This window comes from Schistocerca nitens, chromosome 6 (assembly GCF_023898315.1).
Source record: "Schistocerca nitens isolate TAMUIC-IGC-003100 chromosome 6, iqSchNite1.1, whole genome shotgun sequence".
NCBI lineage: Eukaryota > Metazoa > Arthropoda > Insecta > Orthoptera > Acrididae > Schistocerca > Schistocerca nitens.
In genome coordinates, this window is record NC_064619.1 from 586967802 (window position 1) to 586982800 (window position 14999).

Below are 14999 nucleotides of genomic sequence, written 5' to 3' on the forward strand. Positions count from 1 at the left end.
CGCTGGCGTGCTGTGGGTCGCAAGTTCAAACCCGATCACCTGCAGTTATTTGTTATTTTGTGTTTATCAGTTCTGAAAGTTTCTTGAAATATCTTACGTTTGCAAATTCTCAAATATTCGATGTATATATAAATAGCACCATTTTGGAATATTCGTTGTTTGCATGAGTAGCTGCATTCTCTGTCCTGCAGGTTAGTTCCGCTCCGGCTGTACATTGTTGCACTCCGTCTTCAGGCCACAAGTGGCCCATCGGGACCATCCGACCGCCGTGTCATCCTCACTGAGGATGCCGATAGGAGGGGCGTGTGGTCAGCACACCATTCTCCCGGTCGTTACGATGGTTTTCTTTGACCGGAGCCGCTACTATTCGGTCGAGTAGCTCCTCAATTTGCATCACGAGGCTGAGTGCACCCCGAAAAATGGCAACAGCGCATGGTGACCCGGATGGTCACCCATCCAAGTGCCGACCATGCCCAACAGCGCTTAACTTCGGTGGCTGACGGGAACTGGTGTATCCACTGCGGCAAGGCCGTTGCCTCGGGCTGTACATTACTGTTCGTAATATACGCGCTTTCAGTACTAAGTGTTGTATTTAATTGACAACCCTTCTTTCAGATTTGGACTTGGTTACGGTTATGACATGACATTGTATGGTGCAGACGCCAGGTACTTCAAAACATCTAAACCGCTGTGGCCCCAATCAGATAAGGTAAAAGCCGCCGCCTACTCGGACAGGAACCAGAATACAAGCAGTAAATTGTTCCAGAGTCCCACACATTCAAGAGACCAGTGGATTCCAAGCCAGCAGGAAGTCACCTGCACATAAAGTATCCATTAGGGTTTTCTGAAGATTCTGGTGACGAACCCACGAAAAGGCTGAAAGGATTCGACCGAGTCGCCAGATTCAAATGGTGACATGGCATGATGTGTTTGGCAGATGTTTGCATTTAGTTACGATGAGAACACGGCAAGTGCCATAATCCGATTTCGAGAAACTTCGCTCAGTGGAAGAGGGCGCAAAATAAGCGAACACTTGTTGCGGCTTATCTGTACCTACTCGACCGTTTCTGAGACGCAGGTTCGAATCCTGCCTCGGGCATGGATGTGTGTGATGTCCTTAGGATAGTTAGGTTTAAGTAGTTCTTAGTTCTAGGGGACTAATGACCACAGCAGTTGAGTCCCATAGTGCTCAGAGCCTCAGAGCCGTTTCTGAGAGAACGACGGTCAAAGTTTTCGAAGTACTTTATGTGCCTTTCAGTGTATGCTAAATTCGGCTGATAGGGTGCCTTATAGGCTAGCGTGAAGTTTTCGAAACATGGCCGTTTTCCTTTTTTGTTATCTACCCATATCCGTAGAAGATTATTACACGAACACAATAAAGAAACGAGAAAATTATCTGCACTTGGTTTCGGTGAAATTCCTGTAGTGTGTTTTGTCAATAATATTGATTGTTCTGCGTACTTGTTCCCGAGAAGTGGGATTCTGTCGCCCAAGAAGTACACCCGTTGATTCCTGCTACTTGGAAGAATGGTCTTGCATTCAACCGATTCTGACCTGCCTAGCTGATTTTGCCCCTTGAGGCAGTCAGTAGGGTAGAAACATCATTTCCGAGTTAGTTCTCAAGGCTGACAGATACGAATAGAACCTCTAGCGAAATTAAAACGAGCTATGAGGCAAAAGAAGAAATAAGTGGTGCAGGGTACAATTGTGTTGAACTGTTAGAGAAATTGGATATAATTAGTAAAACTCAAACAATAAAATCAAACCATCGTAAATCTTGGATGAAGAAATAGTTGAAAAAATCATGAATATTATCAACTTCGATGTGTTTGATGATGAGAATGTTCACGAGACAACTGATAACACCATTGTTACACTATTGACGCAGAACGTTCAACTTGTGAGACGATTCTCCGAAAGGACCATCCTGCCACTAGGAAGGTCACAATTTGACCCCTTTCAAACTCGCTCAGTTGGCTGTAGGAAGCACGAGTGCATCTCCGTGCCATGGTTGCCGCTTGCTTGGCACGTTGGCGCCACACTGAAGCTACTAGCCGACGACGGCACGGTAGCTCAGCGTGTTCGGTCAGAGGTTTAGCTGCCCTCTGTAATAAAAAAAACTGACGTCCGCCCCGAGCAAATGCAACGAACGAATACGAACAAAATGAGATTATAAAAAAAGCCGCGACTGTGTTCTACACTCATGGAAATGGAAAAAAGAACACATTGACACCGGTGTGTCAGACCCACCATACTTGCTCCGGACACTGCGAGAGGGCTGTACAAGCAATGATCACACGCACGGCACAGCGGACACACCAGGAACCGCGGTGATGGCCGTCGAATGGCGCTAGCTGCGCAGCATTTGTGCACCGCCGCCGTCAGTGTCAGCCAGTTTGCCGTGGCATACGGAGCTCCATCGCAGTCTTTAACACTGGTAGCATGCCGCGACAGCGTGGACGTGAACCGTATGTGCAGTTGACGGACTTTGAGCGAGGGCGTATAGTGGGCATGCGGGAGGCCGGGTGGACGTACCGCCGAATTGCTCAACACGTGGGGCGTGAGGTCTCCACAGTACATCGATGTTGTCGCCAGTGGTCGGCGGAAGGTGCACGTGCCCGTCGACCTGGGACCGGACCGCAGCGACGCACGGATGCACGCCAAGACCGTAGGATCCTACGCAGTGCCGTAGGGGACCGCACCGCCACTTCCCAGCAAATTAGGGACACTGTTGCTCCTGGGGTATCGGCGAGGACCATTCGCAACCGTCTCCATGAAGCTGGGCTACGGTCCCGCACACCGTTAGGCCGTCTTCCGCTCACGCCCCAACATCGTGCAGCCCGCCTCCAGTGGTGTCGCGACAGGCGTGAATGGAGGGACGAATGATGACGTGTCGTCTTCAGCGATGAGAGTCGCTTCTGCCTTGGTGCCGATGATGGTCGTATGCGTGTTTGGCGCCGTGCAGGTGAGCGCCACAATCAGGACTGCATACTACCGAGGCACACAGGGCCAACACCCGGCATCATGGTGTGGGGAGCGATCTCCTACACTGGCCGTACACCACTGGTGATCGTCGACGGGACACTGAATAGTGCACGGTACATCCAAACCGTCATCGAACCCATCGTTCTACCATTCCTAGACCGGCAAGGGAACTTGCTGTTCCAACAGGACAATGCACGTCCGCATGTATCCCGTGCCACCCAACGTGCTCTAGAAGGTGTAAGTCAACTACCCTGGCCAGCAAGATCTCCGGATCTGTCCCCCATTGAGCATGTTTGGGACTGGATGAAGCGTCGTCTCACGCGGTCTGCACGTCCAGCACGAACGCTGGTCCAACTGAGGCGCCAGGCGGAAATGGCATGGCAAGCCGTTCCACAGGACTACATCCAGCATCTCTACGATCGTCTCCATGGGAGAATAGCAGCCTGCATTGCTGCGAAAGGTGGATATACACTGTACTAGTGCCGACATTGTGCATGCTCTGTTGCCTGTGTCTATGTGCCTGTGGTTCTGTCAGTGTGATCATGTGATGTATCTGACCCCAGGAATGTGTCAATAAAGTTTCCCCTTCCTGGGACAATGAATTCACGGTGTTCTTATTTCAGTTTCCAGGAGTGTATTAATGGCTAGACACAGATGGCTCTCTGGCAGCTATGCAACTACGCCAGCTGTGGATGGTCGTTGAAACCATTATCAGTCTTCAGTCCGAAGCTCGGTTTTATCTACCTCTAAAAAATGGTTCAAATGGCTCTGAGCACTATGTGACTCAACTGCTGAGGTCATTAGTCCCCTAGAACTTAGAACTACTTAAACCTAACTAACCTAAGGACATCACAAACATCCATGCCCGAGGCAGGATTCGAACCTGCGACCGTAGCGGTCTTGCGGTTCCAGGCTGCAGCGCCTTTAACCGCACGGCCACTTCGGCCGGCCATCTACCTCTCCAGGCTAGTCTATCCTGCCCAAGTCCCTTCATTTCTGCATAACTACTACAGCCTACATCCGTCTATTTGAACCTACTTACTACTTACTGTATTCGAGCCTTCGTGCCCCTCTATAATTTTTTCACCTCACACTTCCCTCGTTACCAAATTGACGACTCTCTGATGCCTCGAGATTTGCCCTGTCGACCAATCTCTTCTATTACTCAGGCTGTGCAGTAAATTTCTTTATTGCTCAGTTCAATAGAGTATCTGCTCATATCTTATTCGATCTACCCATTCAATCTACAGCATTCTTCTGTAGCATTGTATTCCAGAAGCTGCTATTCTTTTCTTGACTGAATTGTCCACGATTCATTTCAATACAAGGCTACAATCCAGGCAAATACATTCGGACAAGAGTTTATAACATCTAAATTTATACTGAATGTTAACAAATGTCTCTTTTTCAGAAATGCTTTTCCTGGTATTGCCAGTCTCCACTGTGTATCCTCCTTACTTATGTCATTATCAATAATTTTGTTCCCCAAATAGCAAAATCCTTACACTAATGTTCACAATCTCATTCCCTACTCTAATTCTCTCAATATTTAATTCGGATACATTCAGTTACCCTTGTTTTACTTTTGTCGATCTTATATTCTGTTTTCAAGATATTATCCATCCCGTTTAACTGCTGTTCTAAGTCCTCTGCCGACTCTGCCAAATTACGATCTCGTTAGCGAATCTCAAGTTTTTTATTTATTCTCCCTAAACTTTCATTCCCATTCTAAATTTCTCCTTGGTTTCATTCACAACCTTCTCAGTGTACTGACTGAATAACGGACGGGGACGGGCTACAACACTGTCACACTCCCTTCTCAGCTGCAACTTCCGTTTCATGTCTATCGGTTCTTATAACTGGCATCGGGTTTCTGTACAAGTCATGAGTAACTTTGTGGTCCCTGTATCGCCATATATGCATATTATAAACCACCACCCACTGCAAAACACTGCTTTTTCCTTGTTGTCTACCAATACATAATATGATACGTATACCTACATACGTTATTTATTGTGTTTTCCATTATTATTTGTGCAAATATATTAAACAAACTTTTGGGTGGTTTTTCTTTTCTAAGTACAAAAAATAACGTGCGTCACTATTCTATTCTGATAGCTCACTTGAAATTGTATCATTTAAAATTTGGGTTCATAGGTTGGGCTTCTGTTGTGCACTCCGGCCGGCCGGTGTGGCCGAGCAGTTCTAGGCGCTACAGTCTGGAACCGCACGACCGCTACAGTCGCAGGTTCGAATCATGCCTCGGGCATGGATGTGTGTGATGTCCTTAGGTTAGTTTGATTTAAATATTTCTAAGTTCTAGGGGACTGATGACCTCAGCAGTTAAGTCCCATGGTGCTCAGAGCCATTTCAACAATTTTTTTGTGCACTTCATTTCTTGATTGCAAGTCATTAACAAAGTAGTCGTAAATTTTCTTTGCTGAAAAGGGTGCTTTTTTGCTTTGTACAATTCTTAGAGAGTGGCAGCACTGGGCGTTAAGTGCTGTTTGACTTGTTTTTACAACATCAGACGATGCTGTGGTACTGCAACAGGATATACTAGCGGTTGCGTACCCCTTGAATAATTGAGCCAATTTCATTAAGACGAAACCATAAAAGGCATCCGGATATTCGTGGTCCTCCATAACAATACACAGTGTAGATGGTATGATTTCGGGTGTCTAGATGAGCTTTCATGGAGAAGATTTCGACGTTTGAACTAGCCGTCCTGAGATGGAGCGGTCGGTGGAATTGCGTGAATCGCTCTCTGACGTCGAACCAATACGTGAGGCAGTTGTAGGTCAATAAGCTTCGAGAAAAACGCGAAATAAAATCAAAATGATGTTACCAAAATATTACACTAATTGTTTTCGATACACATACGCTCCCTTGCCACATATTGGCAGCAGTGATTGTACAGATTCCAGAACACCTCAGTAAACGCTTCGTCTGCTCAGAATCTTCCGTTACATTCGGTCAATCGATGCAGCATCCTCGAAATGCTCTTCCTTGAGGGCAGATTTGAATCTCAGAAAGAGTATGAAGAGCTGTAATTCTTCTGGATGCAAATCCGGAGATTATGGTGTTGTTCGAAGTGTAGCCTATGTTTCTACCAAACACTGACGCACAAGGAAGCTACTGTACGCAGCGAAACAATGATGCAGATCGTCGCCTGTTGTTAATACAGCAAACTTAGGCCAGTTTATATCCACATTTGTTTGTTGTGCAGTATTTCAGTCCTGTAACTTCATCACCCGACATTTTTGCTATCGGTGTTGAAATCCGATCTCCACCAGAATGCTTACTATGTTACAGCCAGCCCATGGCACCGTTTTATTGCCGGCCGGTGTGGCCGTGCGGTTCTAGGCGCTACAGTCTGGAATCGAGCTACCGCTACGGTCGCAGGTTCGAATCCTGCCTCGGGCATGGATGTGTGTGATGTCCTTAGGTTAGTTAGGTTTAATTAGTTCTAAGTTCTAGGCGCTTGATGACCTCAGAAGTTAAGTCGCATAGTGCTCAGAGCCACTTGAACCATTTGAACCGCTTTGTTTCCTGGTGCCTTAGGCGACTTTCCGTACAATGTAGAGGTGTTGTCTGCAATTTGCGACCCTGACAGGCGAAGTGGCAGGATACATCTTAACAAATGGTATCGCATCTCTGGAATTGCTTGAATTAAAAACTCTCCCCCTTGTTACTGTATCTTCCTGTACTCGTATTTTAATATTTTGCGACGTCTTCATTGCAGGAACAGTCTTCTTCGGGATGTCGTTGATGAAAACAGTAGAAAAGTACTGCCTGTAAAGCACGCTAGAAATCCCTGAAGTTATAAAGCAGCGGATTCCGTTACACTATAACAATCCGCTTCTCTTGTTCTCAACAGTGCGAAGTCACGAAAGCATACTCGCGCCGCTGTACAGGCGCACCAGACCTTTGCAACACGCGTGATCCAGCTGTTTGCGCAGCTAATTACACTACCGTCGGCGACGGAACTCTTAATCAGCGAACCTTGCTCCATTCTCTGCACTGCTATTTTTTTGCGTACTTTGTTAGTAATAACACGCCGTAGAACAGCCAAATACGAGGAAGCAGAGAATATTCCAACTGGGAATCTTTGTGAGAGGATCTCCACTTTCAGGTTCGATTACAACGAAGCCAAACTTCCAAAATTCTTAAAACCTGGGATTAAGAGCAATTTTTAATTTTATCCTGAGATATTGTGCGGCAGACAAGAACTGGATCTCTGATGTACGAGAAAGAGTACTTGTTAATGTATATACAGAGTACAGTCGCTTATTTGCTCGATATCTGTGGTGAACCTGTGTCACTACAGTTTTTGCTCTAACATGATGGAAGCAGTCTGGATGAGGGTCACAAGCAACACTTTAATTCGCGAGACGAGGTTAAAGAAAGTCACAATTCTAACGGCAAGGATGCTCATCCGTGCAGCAATCCGATTCCATTCGATCAGTCACACGATCCGGCAAGTGGACTCTAAACGTCCAACACAAGCCATCTCCGTTTCACCTCTGCTTGGTCCTTTACAGCGTCATCACTTATCTCAACAAATAAACAGTCTCGGGAAGCCTGTTTCTTCGATTAATATTCCTCCATGTACCTATTACTTCTCGTATGCAACACAAAACTGTTGCTGAATAATAAAGCCAGCTAGTGCTCGATCGCAGTACTATCGACTTTGAAAGTCACAGCTGCCAATTCACTATTACCACCGCGAAACTGCCGCTGTAAAATCAAGCGCACATGCGCCGCAGTGATCAATGCTGCCAACTACAGTCGTAACTGCCCATCGTACTCAGCATCACATAAAGGTACAGGGAACCCGCCTTCTGTCCTACATGAAGGTTTCCGATCTACGCCACCGATTTCGCGAGTAAAGAACAGATCTTTAGAGTTGTTGTTGTTAGCCAATCAGTCCTGTATCTGCAGAATAATTTGGCTTCTTTCCGGTCCACGAGCATCCACTTGGTTTCAGTTCCCTATACAGGACAGATCCTAACTCCGCCAATAAAACTTCAGAGGTTGTTTTTTGAGAATTTTGATGCAGGGGACAGGTGTTCTCCAGTGGCTCATTACAGTGTAGAAATGTAATTATGAATTATTCAGTCTGTTACCCCAGTTAACCATATTTCAGTGAAAATCCTACAAAACAATGAAATATCCTATAATACGCAATCAGTAAAATGTGTAACATGAAGCACCAAGTAAATCAACAACCGTCAGAAGCAAAAGCACTTTGATGTGGTTGCCATCGCTGCAAGAACAGCTAATCATATCGTCATCGTGCGGGTCTTGCATTACATTCATTTAGCCAACACATGAGGTACGCATCGGCCAACTCTTCATCTGTAAATCTAAATATACTGCTGTGAATCACCGTTAACGTCGGACAAACAAACGAGAGACTGAATCGAGTGCTGAATGTAAGCTTGAGGGCAAAGAGTACAGTGCGAATAACCGTTTTCAGCAGGAGATACAATGAGTAGGGCTGTAAAACTACCGTAGGCTATTGTAGACAATCGTAAGAAAGCATAGACAACTGTAGTTTTCCTAGTATCTTTCGTCAATTAAGATCGTAACCGCGTTACTTGTTCATTAGGTGTGTTGCATATCTTTCAGGCGTTACCTCATTTCGATCGAATTGCTTGCTTACGTGATCAGTGTCTTACTAGATTCCCCTAGAAACCGGAAGTAGTGAACCACGTAGAAACTGAGTGTGGATATGTAAACGCCCACGTAATCTACTGAACATATTTTCTCTACATAGCTATCCTCCTGCCTGTTACTTAAAAGGATAGAGCATTTATAGCAAAATTAAAACTGTCATTGTTTAATTCAGGTTTTATTCGAAAATTATTGGTTTGTAATGTGAAACAGAGGAATTTTGCAGTGAAATTAAGAAACAACGGATTTATCATGTAATTTCCTCAAATGAAGGCAAAATTTAAAAAAATGCAAAGAAAAGAACGTATGTATTACTTTGTAGAGATTACATAAAACATATTTCTGTTACTGGTAAACAACTTTCACACTTAACAATTATAACAGTAAGCTCTTGTCTTTGATGATGATGAACGCTTTATTGACTACAAAATGGCAACAATAAATATCTATATTTTTGTGCTTGTGCATTTAAACTGTACTTGCATCAAAAGTAACTGTTTTGGTTGGATAACAGCACAGAAGCTACGCGAGCAGCTAATTTTGTTTTTTATTTGTTGTTGTCTTCAGCCCAGAGACTAGTTAGATGCAGCTCTCCATGCTTCTCTATTCTGTGCAAGCTTCTTCATCTCCAAGTAACTGCTGTAACCTACATCCTTCTGAATCTGCTTAGTGTATTCATCTCCTGATCTCCCTCTACGAGTTATACCCTCCACACTGGCCCCCAACACTAGTTTGGTGATTCCTTGATGCCTCAGAACATGTCCTAGCAACCGATCCCTTCTTCTAGTCAAGTTGTGCCATACATTCCTCTTCTCCCCAATTCTGTTCCGTATCTCCTCATTAGTTACGTGATCTACCCATCTAATCTTCAGCATTCTTCTGTACATGGCTACACTCCATACAAATACGCTCAGAAAAGACTTCCTGACACTTAAATCTATACTCGATGCTGTTCCCGGGTTCGATTCCCGGCGGGGTCAGGGATTTTCTCTGCCTCGTGATGACTGGGTGTTGTGTGATGTCCTTAGGTTAGTTAGGTTTAAGTAGTTCTAAGTTCTAGGGGACTGATGACCATAGCAGTTAAGTCCCATAGTGCTCAGAGCCAGTTGAACCAGTATACTCGATGCTGACAAACTTCTCTTCTTCAGAAACGCTTTCCTTGCCATTGACGATCTACATTTTATATCCTCTCCGACCATCATCAGTTATTTTGCTCTCCAAATAGTAAAACTCATCTACTATTTTAAGTGTCTAATTTCCTAATCTAATTCCCTCAGCATCAACTGATTTAATTCGACTACATTCCATTATCCTCGCTTTTCTTTTGTTGATGTTCATCTTATATCCTCCTGTCAAGACGCTGTCCATTCCGTTCAACTGTTGTTCCAGGTCCTTTGCTGTCTCTGACGGAATTACAATGTCATCGGCAAACCTCAAAGTTTTTATTTCTCCTCCATGGATTTCAATTCCTACTCCAAATATTTCTTTTGTTTCCTTTACTGCTTGCTCAATATACAGATTGAATAACATCGGGGATAGTCTACAACCCTGTCTCGCTCCTTTTTCAGTCACTGCTTCCCTTTCTGCCCCCTCGATTCTTATAACTCCCATCTGTTATCTGTACAAATTGTAAATAGCCTTTCGCTCCCTGTATTGGACCACTGCCACCTTCAGAATTTGAAAGAGAGTATTCCATTCAACACTGTCAAAAGCCTTCTCGAACTCTACAAATGTTAGAAACGTAGGTTTGCCATTCCTTAATCTATTTTCTAAGATAAGTCGTAGGGTCAGTATTGCCTGACGTGCTCCTACATTTCTACGGAATCCAAACTGATCTTCCCCGAGGTCGACTTCTCCCAGTTTTTCCATTCGTCTGTAAAGAATTCGTGTTAATATTTTGCAGTCATGGCTTATTAAACTGATAGTTTGGTAATTTTCACACCTGTCAACACCTGCTTTCTTTGGGATTTGAATTATTACATTCTTCTTGAAGTCTGAGGGTATTTCGCCTGTCTCATACATCTTGCTTACCAGATGGTAGAGTTTTGTCAGGGCTGGCTCTTCCAAGGCTATCAGTAGTTCTAATGGAATGTTGTCTACTCCCAGGGCCTTGTTTCAACTTAGGTCTTTCCATATACTGTCAGATTCTTCAGGCAGTATCATACCTCCCATATCATCTTCATCTACGTTCTCTTCAATTTCCGTAATATTGCCCTCAAGTACATTGCCCTTGTATAGACCCTCTACTTCCACCTTTCTGCTTTCCCTTCTTTGCTTAGATATATGCCCTTGTGATATATGCCTCCACTTTCTTACATTTTTCCTCTAGGCATCCCTGCTTAGCCATTTTGCACTTCCTGTCGATCTCATTTTTGAGACGCTTATATTCCTTTTTGCCTGCTTCATTTACTGAATTTTTATATTTTCTCCTTTCATCAATTAAATGCAATATCTCTTCTTTTACCCAAGGATTTCTACTAGCCCTTGTCTTTTTACCTACTTGTTCCTCTGCTGCCTTCACTAATTCATCTCTCAAAGCTACCAATTCTTCTTCTACTGTATTTCTTTTCCCCATTCTTGTCAATCGTTAACTGAAAAACAAACAAACAGAAAACAGTTCTTTCCTTACGTATGCTACCAACACCGCTGGTGATCTTACCATTTACTACGTCATTTATGCACTATACCAAAACTACTAAACCGTAGTTTTGGTAGAGCGCAACTCGAACATGAACGGATGGAATAAGTTTCTTGCCAGACAAGACACACAGTGCAAAGTGTCAAAATTTACATTCTTGCTGCAGGTATTTACGGTAAAACACAAATACAAAGGTAAATCGGGGTAAGGAATAAAACGAAATGCAGTTACAGGCTATCCGTATGATCCCTACATCATTTCAAAAGAATCATAACTTAGAAGTTATTAGACATAGAGCATTGAAGTTTGTTCTGAAACGTGTAGCAGCTCTCAGAGTACTTTTTTCTGTTGCGCCAGAATTTCAATGCGTATCCACTCGTCGCTAGTAGAACATCAAGTCAACATTCTAGTGCTGCCCATTTACGAGTTATCACCGCAGCTTCAACATTTCTGACTGCGTCATCTGTAACTCAGTGACTTATCAAGCACAAAACGCACGTGGCGAGGCAACAGCATCCGTCCAGACCAGTGATCGCCACAAAGGAAGACAGATTAAAAAAATGAATCCTTCAATTCTGAGCACAGATTCAAACTACAAATAAAATTTCCAGTGATGTTATACCTAATTCAGACCAGTCTGTTAGTTAATTAACAGTTCATCAAACTGAATTACTGAATTGATACTACTAAATTAATTTACCCAGGGCCACGGACACTACCGAGATATTTTCTACATAGAGGACCATCAGGTGGAGAGGACAGGACAAATTTGACATTCCTCGTTTAATTATTATAGAAAATGCCCACGATAGCGAAACCTAGTTTGGGTTCCTGGCCGTTATTTCGTATTGACCGCTAAAGACATTCGGTAGCGGAGGCACACACGGTTCTCACGCGTTTTGAGAATTCGCGCCAGTTCAGGTTACCCAACTTGATGGCCGGAAGTCGTCCACTCTAGGCGGCCAGGACAGCAGGAACGATTCCAACTCTCACCCCTGTTAGTTTGGCTACTCTAGTGTACCGCGAAAGTGCATCGTGTCTCAGCGACCGAGTCAAATGGTTCAAATGGCTCTGACAAGGGAACCTCCCCATCGCACCCCCCTCAGATTTAGTTATAAGTTGGCTCAGTGGATAGGCCTTGAAAAACTGAACACACATCAATCGAGAAAACAGGAAGAAGTTGTGTGGAACTATGAAAAAAATAAGCAAAATACACAAACTGAGTAGTCCATGCCCAAGATAGGCAACATCAAGGATATTTTGAGCTCAGGAACCCCGTGGTCCCGTGTTTTTCTTTTTTTATCTCATTTTGTTCTAGATTGTTCGTTAAATTTGTTCGTGGCGGACGTCCGATGACATCCGTTCAGGTTGATCGTTGATCCGTTCATTCAGTTTTTTTGTTACAGAGGGTAGATAAATCCTCTGACCGAACACGCTGAGCTACCGTGCCGGCTGACTGGTTAGCGTGAGCAGCTGCGGAAACAGAGGTCCTTGGTTGAAGTCTTCCCTCGAGTGAAAAGTTTAATTTTTTTATTTTCAGACAATTATTACGTGTTCGTCCGTCCGTCCGATGCGAGTTAACTGCGCCGTAGTATCGGGCAAGATAGAAGAATCTTTTTACCTATTCGTCAAGTGTACAAGTTGGGTGGGTCGACAACATATTCCTTTCATGTGACGCACATGCCGTCACCAGTGTCGTATAGAATATATCAGACGTGTTTTCCTGTGGAGGAATCGGTTGACCTATGACCTTGCGATCAAATGTTTTCGGTTCCCATTGGAGACGCACGTCCTTTCGTCTACTAATCGCACGGTTTTGCTGTGCGATCGCAAAACACAGATACTAAACTTATTACAGTGAACAGAGACGTCAATGAACGAACGGACAGATCATAAGTAAACTTTTCACTCGAGGGAAGACTTGAACAGAGAACCTCTCGTTCCGCAGCTGCTCACGCTAACCACGGGACCACGGCTCTCCTGAGCTCACACTCTCCTTGATGTTGCCTATCTTGCTCATGGACTACTCAGTTTGTATATTTTGCTTATTTTTTTCATAGTTCCACGCAACTTCTTCCTGTTTTCTCGAATGATCTGTGTTCAGTTTTTCATGGCCTATCCACTGTGCCAACTTATAACTAAATCTGAGGGGGGTGCGATGGGGAGGTTCCCTTGTGAGCACTATGGGACTTAACAGCGGAGGTCATCGGTCCCCTAGAACTTAAAACTACTTAAACCTAACTAACCTAAGGACATCACACACATCCATGTCCGAGGCACGATTCGAACCTGCGACTGTAGCGGTCGCGACCGAGTCTTTAAGTAACCTGGGGAGTAGCGCTCCAGCTCCGTTGAGGTTTCTAGAGGAGTCAACGTCGCAAGATTCAGTGTACGGCAGTCACCGCCATTTACCCGCTAGTGCTTCCCATTATCTTGAGAATAACTCGTGATGTTTGGAGTTACTTAGCACATCGCAATTCCAATGGTTATGCCTGTACTGCGTTACGTCTGCACCGCAAAATACTGGCGCTGCAGGTCGACATGTAGCGAGGTAAGCTGTTTTGGCCGATCTTCTTTACTGTCATCGTAAGCGTGACCGAGGGTTAGTTTCTTCTGTTATAGAGATACTCGTTATTTCATTTCTGTGTAGGAACTGGTCTTAACTCTGAAGACGGTTTTCTTGTGTGAACTTGTGTACTGTCAGCTTGTCCTACAGCAAGCCTATTGCTCGCCCAGAGGCTACATTTTGTGAGTTATAATTTATATAAACTTGTGACAGGGCTACCTCTCATTTGTGTGTTCATTTTTGAATACATATTTCTCCAGGTTATCCCGACTTCCATTGTCTGCAGCTTCCCTAATGCTCTCTTTGTACATCATTTCCTTACTGAGCTATGAAACACCTGCTGTAAGAGACGAAGTCCGATGCCTGGGACAGAAGATACGCAGGTGAGTGGTCTACTAGGGAACAATGTTTGTGCCGGCCGGTGTGGCCGTGCGGTTCTAGGCTCTTCAGTCTGGAACCGCGTGTCCGCTACGGTCGCAGGTTCGATTCCTGCCTCGGGCATGGATGTGTGTGATGTCCATAGGTTAGTTGGGTTTAAGTAGCTCTAAGTTCTAGGGGACATGGACCACAGATGTTAAGTCCCATAGTACTCAGAGCCATTTGAACCATTTTGAACAATGTTAGTCGGTGCTTCTTTGCTAATCTGCTACAATTACAACCACCAGCACTCAAAGGATACTCACTGATTCGTGCTGTAGGGCAGCGACATCATTAACTGGTGTTGTGTACATGCGGCCCTTGACGTAGCCCCACAGAACTAAGTCTAATGGTGTGCAAAGTTCGTGCGAGGGGACCATCACGACCCAGAGAGCTCTCAGGAAAAGTGTCATTCGGCACTTCCCGCTCGTTCAAACTCCAATGTGGAGTACAGCGTCGTGCTCGAAGATGACGGGCGATTACAGTTCTTGGATCTGTGGTAGCAGGAACTATTCGGACACATCCAGGTAAACATTTCCCGTTATCATTTTCTCTGCAAAGAAAAATGGACCTGTTACCCTATCGTCCACTTGGCCATACCAAACATTATGCTTCGGGTTACCACGGATGTTTCCGAATGTGTTGCGTAGGTTTTGGAGCCCCAAATCCTAATGTAATGGCAATTTTACATATCCATCAACATGGAATGTTGTT

The 14999-nt window shown here is 44.5% G+C and overlaps 1 pseudogene; it reads right to left on the reverse strand.

Annotated features, from left to right (window-relative positions):
• Positions 1-420: 420 nt before the first annotated feature.
• LOC126264075 (5S ribosomal RNA) lies at positions 421-537 on the reverse strand (annotated as a pseudogene).
• Between the last annotated feature and the right edge of the window lie 14462 nt (positions 538-14999).